This window comes from Macrobrachium rosenbergii, chromosome 12 (genome assembly GCF_040412425.1).
Source record: "Macrobrachium rosenbergii isolate ZJJX-2024 chromosome 12, ASM4041242v1, whole genome shotgun sequence".
Lineage (NCBI taxonomy): Eukaryota > Metazoa > Arthropoda > Malacostraca > Decapoda > Palaemonidae > Macrobrachium > Macrobrachium rosenbergii.
The window spans coordinates 30,058,071-30,064,806 of NC_089752.1; the positions used below are offsets into that span (position 1 = coordinate 30,058,071).

General features: G+C 34.2%; 1 long non-coding RNA gene across 1 annotated transcript; it reads left to right on the plus strand.

The window, feature by feature from the left end:
• The first annotated feature begins 1,872 nt into the window (after nucleotides 1-1,872).
• Nucleotides 1,873-6,736, plus strand: LOC136844488 (uncharacterized). The gene is made up of 2 exons (XR_010854899.1): nucleotides 1,873-2,359; nucleotides 6,204-6,736. It is a non-coding gene; the product is annotated as an uncharacterized lncRNA (long non-coding RNA).

Genomic DNA, 6,736 nt, shown 5'->3' on the forward strand with positions numbered 1-6,736 from the left:
ATATAAACGCTCATTAGAAAGAAAGAAAGGAAAATATAAACACTCATTAGAAGGAAAGAAAGGAAAATATAAACACTCATTAGAAATAAAGATAGGAAAATATAAACACTCATTAGAGAGAAAGAAAGTTAAATATAAACACTCATTAGAAAGAAAGAAAGGAAAATATAAACACTCATTAGAAATAAAGAAAGGAAAATATAAACACTCATTAGAGAGAAAGAAAGGAAAATATAAACACTCATTAGAAAGAAAGAAAGAAAAATATAAACACTCATTAGAGAGAAAGAAAGGAAAATATAAACGCTCATTAGAAAGAAAGAAAGGAAAATATAAACACTCATTAGAAATAAAGAAAGGAAAATATAAACACTCATTAGAAAGAAAGAAAGGTAAATATAAACACTCATTAGAAAGAAATAAAGGAAAATATAAACACTAATTAGAAGGAAAGAAAGGAAAATATAAACACTCATTAGAAATAAAGAAAGGAAAATATAAACACTCATTAGAAAGAAAGAAAGAAGGAAAGGAAAAATAAACACTCATTAGAAAGAAAGAAAGGAAAATATAAACACACACAGCTCCTGAGCGAACTTAAAAACTCATACGATTACAAGACCGAGAGAGAGGGAGAGAGAATTCGTAAATGATTCCTTTGAACACTATAATTAACATCATCATACCAGCTCAGCCCACTAGTGTTTTTCTGTTGGTGATAACGTCAGTATTGAGAATGAATGTTTGTGCAGATAAGCATGCGTCTATCGAGAGGCTTTAATGGATGTTTCTGTATCAGGGTGATAATGGAGACCGCGGACCCCGCTGCTACCATTGGCTGATGGCTCTGGCGGCTTTGTCCGTACGATCATTCGGATGACTGGTCGATTTAATGTTACAAACTGGCGTCGCAGTGGTTGTGGCCATTGTTTCGTAAATAATGTTGTCTGCTAAAGCATTGCATTTGTATTTGGCAAATTTTTTATGTGCATATAATAATCCAGTGCCGAGGAATCATGAGGGTTTGTATGAGAAGCGATTAAAGGTCTAGCTTTTTCAACATACCTAGTAAGGCTGCTTTAAGAAAATATCTGGAATCCTTACGAATTACCATTCTTATTTTTGATAGCCGAATTTTCTTATGACCTCTGTTCATTGGTATTAGGATATCGGTTGGTAACAATAGTTCTGTAAAATTACATATAATCCAAGGAACAAAGGTTATAACATTTTAGCCACTTTATTTTCTCCTTATCTACGTTCTCATGCCTTTCATAATCATTAGCAACAATGATTTGATAATTCATTTGATCCTGGAAAAGCTTTAAAACAGAACAGTCATCCTATAGGTATGCTTGAAGTTTTGTAAAGATGAGATCTGTCTCTTGATTAAAACGAACTTGTCGAATTTTAATGTAAAAATCTTCCCTTTACTTATCGGAAAAATGACAGGCGTCAACAGATTTATTAATAATAATAATAATAATAATAATAATAATAATAATAATAATAATAATTCAATTGATCCAGTAATCAGTGCTCTATAGACAAAAGACTTCAAATCTTCGTTTTAGTCAAGTGTCGTTTTGGATAGTAAAACAATAAGCTACAGCGTAAACTACTCGTATTATGGTCCACTGCCCATGTTTAGTGCTTAAGTATTTGTGTTTCTATAAAATGCAGATATATTTATGTATATATTGAATATATGTTACATATTCTTCGAAAGTTAAATCCCAACCATTTAGAGAATTATACACCCTTCACGGAGCCGTGCAACTTCGCGCTCTAAACTTTCAAATAATGACGCTTCGCTCTATTCATTGCTAGTGAGTGAGCTTCCTTCAACTAAAGCGGTATTTCCAACACAACTTCGGGGTAGAAGTCAAATCGCAGACGTGACGGGTTGTTTACAGTGACAGGGGAGTTTAGCAGATGATTCTTGTGAAGTTTTTTAGACTTGCTGTATTGTCGCTGCGAGACTAGTGATCTTCCTTAGTGGGACTTATGGTCCCCTGGCGTTTGAGGCTTTTAATCTCTTCGTCAGAGGCTTGTAATTTCCTCTAGTTAAAGACTTGTTATATCTCACCATGAGAGACTTATGGCAACTTGACTTCCTTCGTGCTTCAGTTTAGTGTATAGTTGATCACGGATTCGAAGAGGGAATGGTGGTTCTTGCGTCAATTAAACGTTAATTTTAGCAACTTGTTCAAGAAGCTCATGTGTTCCTCTAGCTCAAAATGGTATTAACAATCCTTGTATGTGGCAGTTGGTGACGATTTCATTAAACCAGCAGTCGTCTTTGAGAATCGAAGGAGAAGCCAAGATATAATTACCACTTGTAAGGACTTTCGGTAAGGTAGGTTTGTTTCTTAGTTTCTCTCTATTCACCATCCAAAACGATTTGATAATACTGCAGAATGGTTGCGCGCACGCCGTATGCTATGTCACATCAGTAGGTGGGGGTGGTTGGTGTCCAATGGGCTTTCCCCCCCCGGCCAGGTTAGATTAAGGGAAGGTTAGGTTAGTATGCATGCCTGTTGAAATAAATCTTTCATTTGCTTTTAAGCAGGCCGCGATCCTCGGAAATATGCCTAAGGTGTGCAGCTCTACTGCTCTTGCACTAACGCTTATATTCCAGTCTCCCATAGTCTTTGAGGATCCGTCACGATTTGTGTTTTTATTTTTCGCTTCAATGTTCAGCCTAGCTTTCCCTTCATTTTTGCAATGTCCAGAGCAAATCCCATCCATCTTTGCATCGGATAGGGTATGCTGATAAAATTATTATTATTCTAACATTATTGCTGTTGTTGTTAAGCACAAGTGGTGAAATCGTGGATGGTTTTCTTTAGCAGAGGTGTGATGGCGTTTAGTTTGCAGTTGTATATTTGTGAAATATGAGGGAACAGTATTACAACTTCCCATAATCGCAACTTTTTACTTATAAATTAGTAGAAATTGTCATAATTAGTAGAAATTGTCATAATTTTTCTAAAGGCAGCTTTAGAAACAAGGGATCCCTCGACTCTATAGTACATTAAAATAATACCAGATTAGCGAGAATAACATTACACTATTGTTAATTTTACTTCGCAAATCTGATCATTAACGGTCTCTGAAATGGCTAAGGAAATAATCTGAGATCCAAAATGAAGCTACTCCTAGATAATTCTCCTGAATTAACCGCCTGTAAGTAACGCTTATTGTACAACCCATGTGAAAACCCAAGAATGTGTAAATTAAAGTAATAGGGATCTTTCCTAGATAGTGACCCCCACGGGTTTTCAAATTCAAATCCAGAACTTTATTCGTACGAATACAATAGTAAACATATAAAAAAAATATAAAAACTTGTCCTGTGTCTCTAACGACCTGATAAAATCAGCCAACACAATCACAAATTTCGTTCAGTTGTACAAAACTTGAGTTACACGAACTAAAATTTTCTTTGAAGTCAGTAAGTGCTTATATTATTGCCACTTAACATTTCTCTCCTTGGTTCATTAATCTGTACAATTTCCCTTTGACTTCAGTTTTGCTTAAATACAGAGGATTATTAATATTTACACCTAAAACTTATGACATTATAGATTCTCTGTCGACACAATCTCTAAAAACGAAATTGATGCAGAAGAATGATTATACCCATTTAAGAAAAATCTGTGCATCCTACTTAAAATCTCCAAGGATGGCATCAAAGTTGACATAAATGGTGGGATTAAACTACAATGTGTCCTCTCGTGTACACCTAAGAGCCTGCGAGAGCACACCCTCCAAGCTCTGTCCAGATCTCTCACGCTAGATGTCTGCAAATTTTACTTAAATTAGATTCGTAAAAACTGGTGCAGTTCTTATTAAAACTTTTGATTCTTGCATCGAGCGATAAAAAATTAAACAGACATAATGACATCTGCTTTCGTTTTAATATCAGAGACTAGATGTTTTCCATTAAATATATCTCTTGTATTAGACATAATGTGACCAAGATGCCTGACCTTATTAACAAATTTTTAACCCGGTATGTATTCACCTTTGCAACGTGTTTAGTACAAGCCTGTTGGGGAGTACTGTAAAAAATTGAACAAAATACTGTAAATATTCATAATCATAAAGATAATGACCCCCAAGAAATATCAGACCAAGATAACGACCCCCGACGACACTTGGGGGTCACCATCCAGGAAAGGCCCGATAGTAGTTGTCTTTAAAAATATCTTGCGACTTACACCGCCTTTATAGTCTGGGTTTAAAATGCAGAATTTTCCTTTTAGCGCTTAAGCTGTGATTTTGCTGTATGAAATCTTAATAATACTTAGTGGCCACAGAAAATATTTTGACAACTGAGATCGTATAGCTTTCTTCATATGCAGTGGCAGGAACATGTGGTTTGAACATGAGGAAAGTCGCTCAAAAACAGGTGTCGAGTTTCTAAAACAGACAATTCTCTGTGTGTGTCGATCTTTTATGTATCGATCAATTTCAACGATCCCATTTGTACCGTTCTGCTCTAATCACTAGCGGATCCAGGGGGGACCTGGGCACGCGGCCCCCATGAAAAATGACAAAATAATAATATTGAATATTTAGATAATAATAACATCAATGAGAAATATAAAAATTGGAAAAAATAAAATATATATATATATATATATATATATATATATATATATATATATATATATATATATATATATATATATATATATATATATATATATATATATATATATATATATATATATATATATATATATATTATATATGTATATGTATAATATGAAAATTGGTGCCCACCCCCTTAAAATTGTTCTGGATCCTTTAATGGATCTATTTTTATTTACCCTTCCAGGAAGTCTGCCCGCCCCCTATTTATTGTAATTTTTTAGCAATGCTACAAAGTCGGGAATGTGCATAGGCCTACTTCCCAAAGCTGTATACGCTTTCAGCTGCTTTATCTGTACTGTAGTTAATTTATTTTCCATAAACGTGAATACGCAAACAGCTTAGCTCAACATTCATTCATTCACCTAGGAAATTATTTGAATGTGTGGACAAAATTTTTGGCCCATACTTTTGAAGGCCTTCCATATCCTTTGTATAATCAATTTTGTTTTTCTTATTTGGGAGGCCCGATAGCCATTTCCACCTCATTGGAATTGGTTGTGTTGTGCTCGTTTGCTCATAGTGTACACTTTTTCTTAAGGGGTAACCTCTAATACCGAAGGAAGGTGACATTTATTCTTGTAGAAGCCGTACTTGGATAGCCGGTGCTACTTTGGCTTTTTATCTACGCGTTACCTCCGAGGTGCTAGTACTGAACATGGCGGAAGCTCACTGGGACGCCTTGTTTAGTACTAGCCCCTCGGGGGTCAAAGGTGTCTTTTATTAATATAATTTGTCGACCACACAATATAGAATTGGGTGTATATAATACTTTGATCCCCGAGGGGCTAGTACTAAACACGGAACCCCGTTGAGCTTCCGCCATGTTTAGTACTAACATCTCGGAGGTGACGTGTAGATAACAAGCCGAAGTAGCAACGGGCAGTCTATGCTCTAAAAGTAAATATGTATACATGCATCATCTATCTATCTATCTATCTATCTATATATATATATATATATATATATATATATATATATATATATATATATATATATATATATATATATATATATATATATATATATATATATATATAACCTCAAGGTAATACTCATATATATATATATATATATATATATATATATATATATTGGTGTTGAATAATTGCTTATGCAAATTGCTTTAATCAATTAATACACTACTAGAATGTCATTTGTTTCCAGGTAACTAGGGTTCACTGCTGTAGAACCTTACGAGATAAAAAAAAAAACCGAAGTGCATATCCAGAATCAGTTTTATTTTGAATTAAGTCTAAAGTGAAGTGTTAGTGTCAGGACATGATAGTGTGGTTCTACCAACACTCAGTTAGCGCACACAATTTCGAACTTTGGTCTTGATAAGGAATAATGACATTCCACTTAAGATTTTCATCGGGTTAAGATTTTTCTTTTGATTTTGTCCCATTTATTTCAGATGTTTAGACAGTCATTAATTCAATTCAATATTGAACAAATTATGAAGTACTCTTTCAAGTAATCAATTATTATTTCATGGGTTATCTTTATTTCTTTTTGTAAAGCATCATTTTGTTTTACAGAGAACTGGAAGTCTTCTGATGACGGGCAGACATCTTGCTTTAATGGCACTGTCATGAATACTACGTGTATGCTGTATTTTTGCGGTCATATTAAGGACTGGAGGTAAATTTGATTTGACAGCCAAAAGGTGAGTTTTGCGTATTCTTTAAATTGTCATGCAGGAAACTTAGGGAATTTGTCACTGTTTTGTGTAAGCTGGGTTCAAATTAACATTACACTGTACATGATTCTAGTGGATTTTATGATAAAATAAGTTTCGGGTACCACACGCAGACTGTGCCTTTGTGTACAGAAGATAGTTAGAAGACAGAAATGTTACTTTTGAATCTTATGTCACTGGATGAAAGCAGCTCACCTACATTTATAATCATGATACCAAGAAGTACGGAAAACTATTACTGTACTAGTTTTAGCGCCAGTTTTTCTAATGAATGATGAGGAGGTAATTTTGTATTAAGCATTGCAGCCTTTAAAAAACCTGTAATTTAAGATTTCTTGTTAACTGGGAGACAACAAATAAACTGAGAATTTA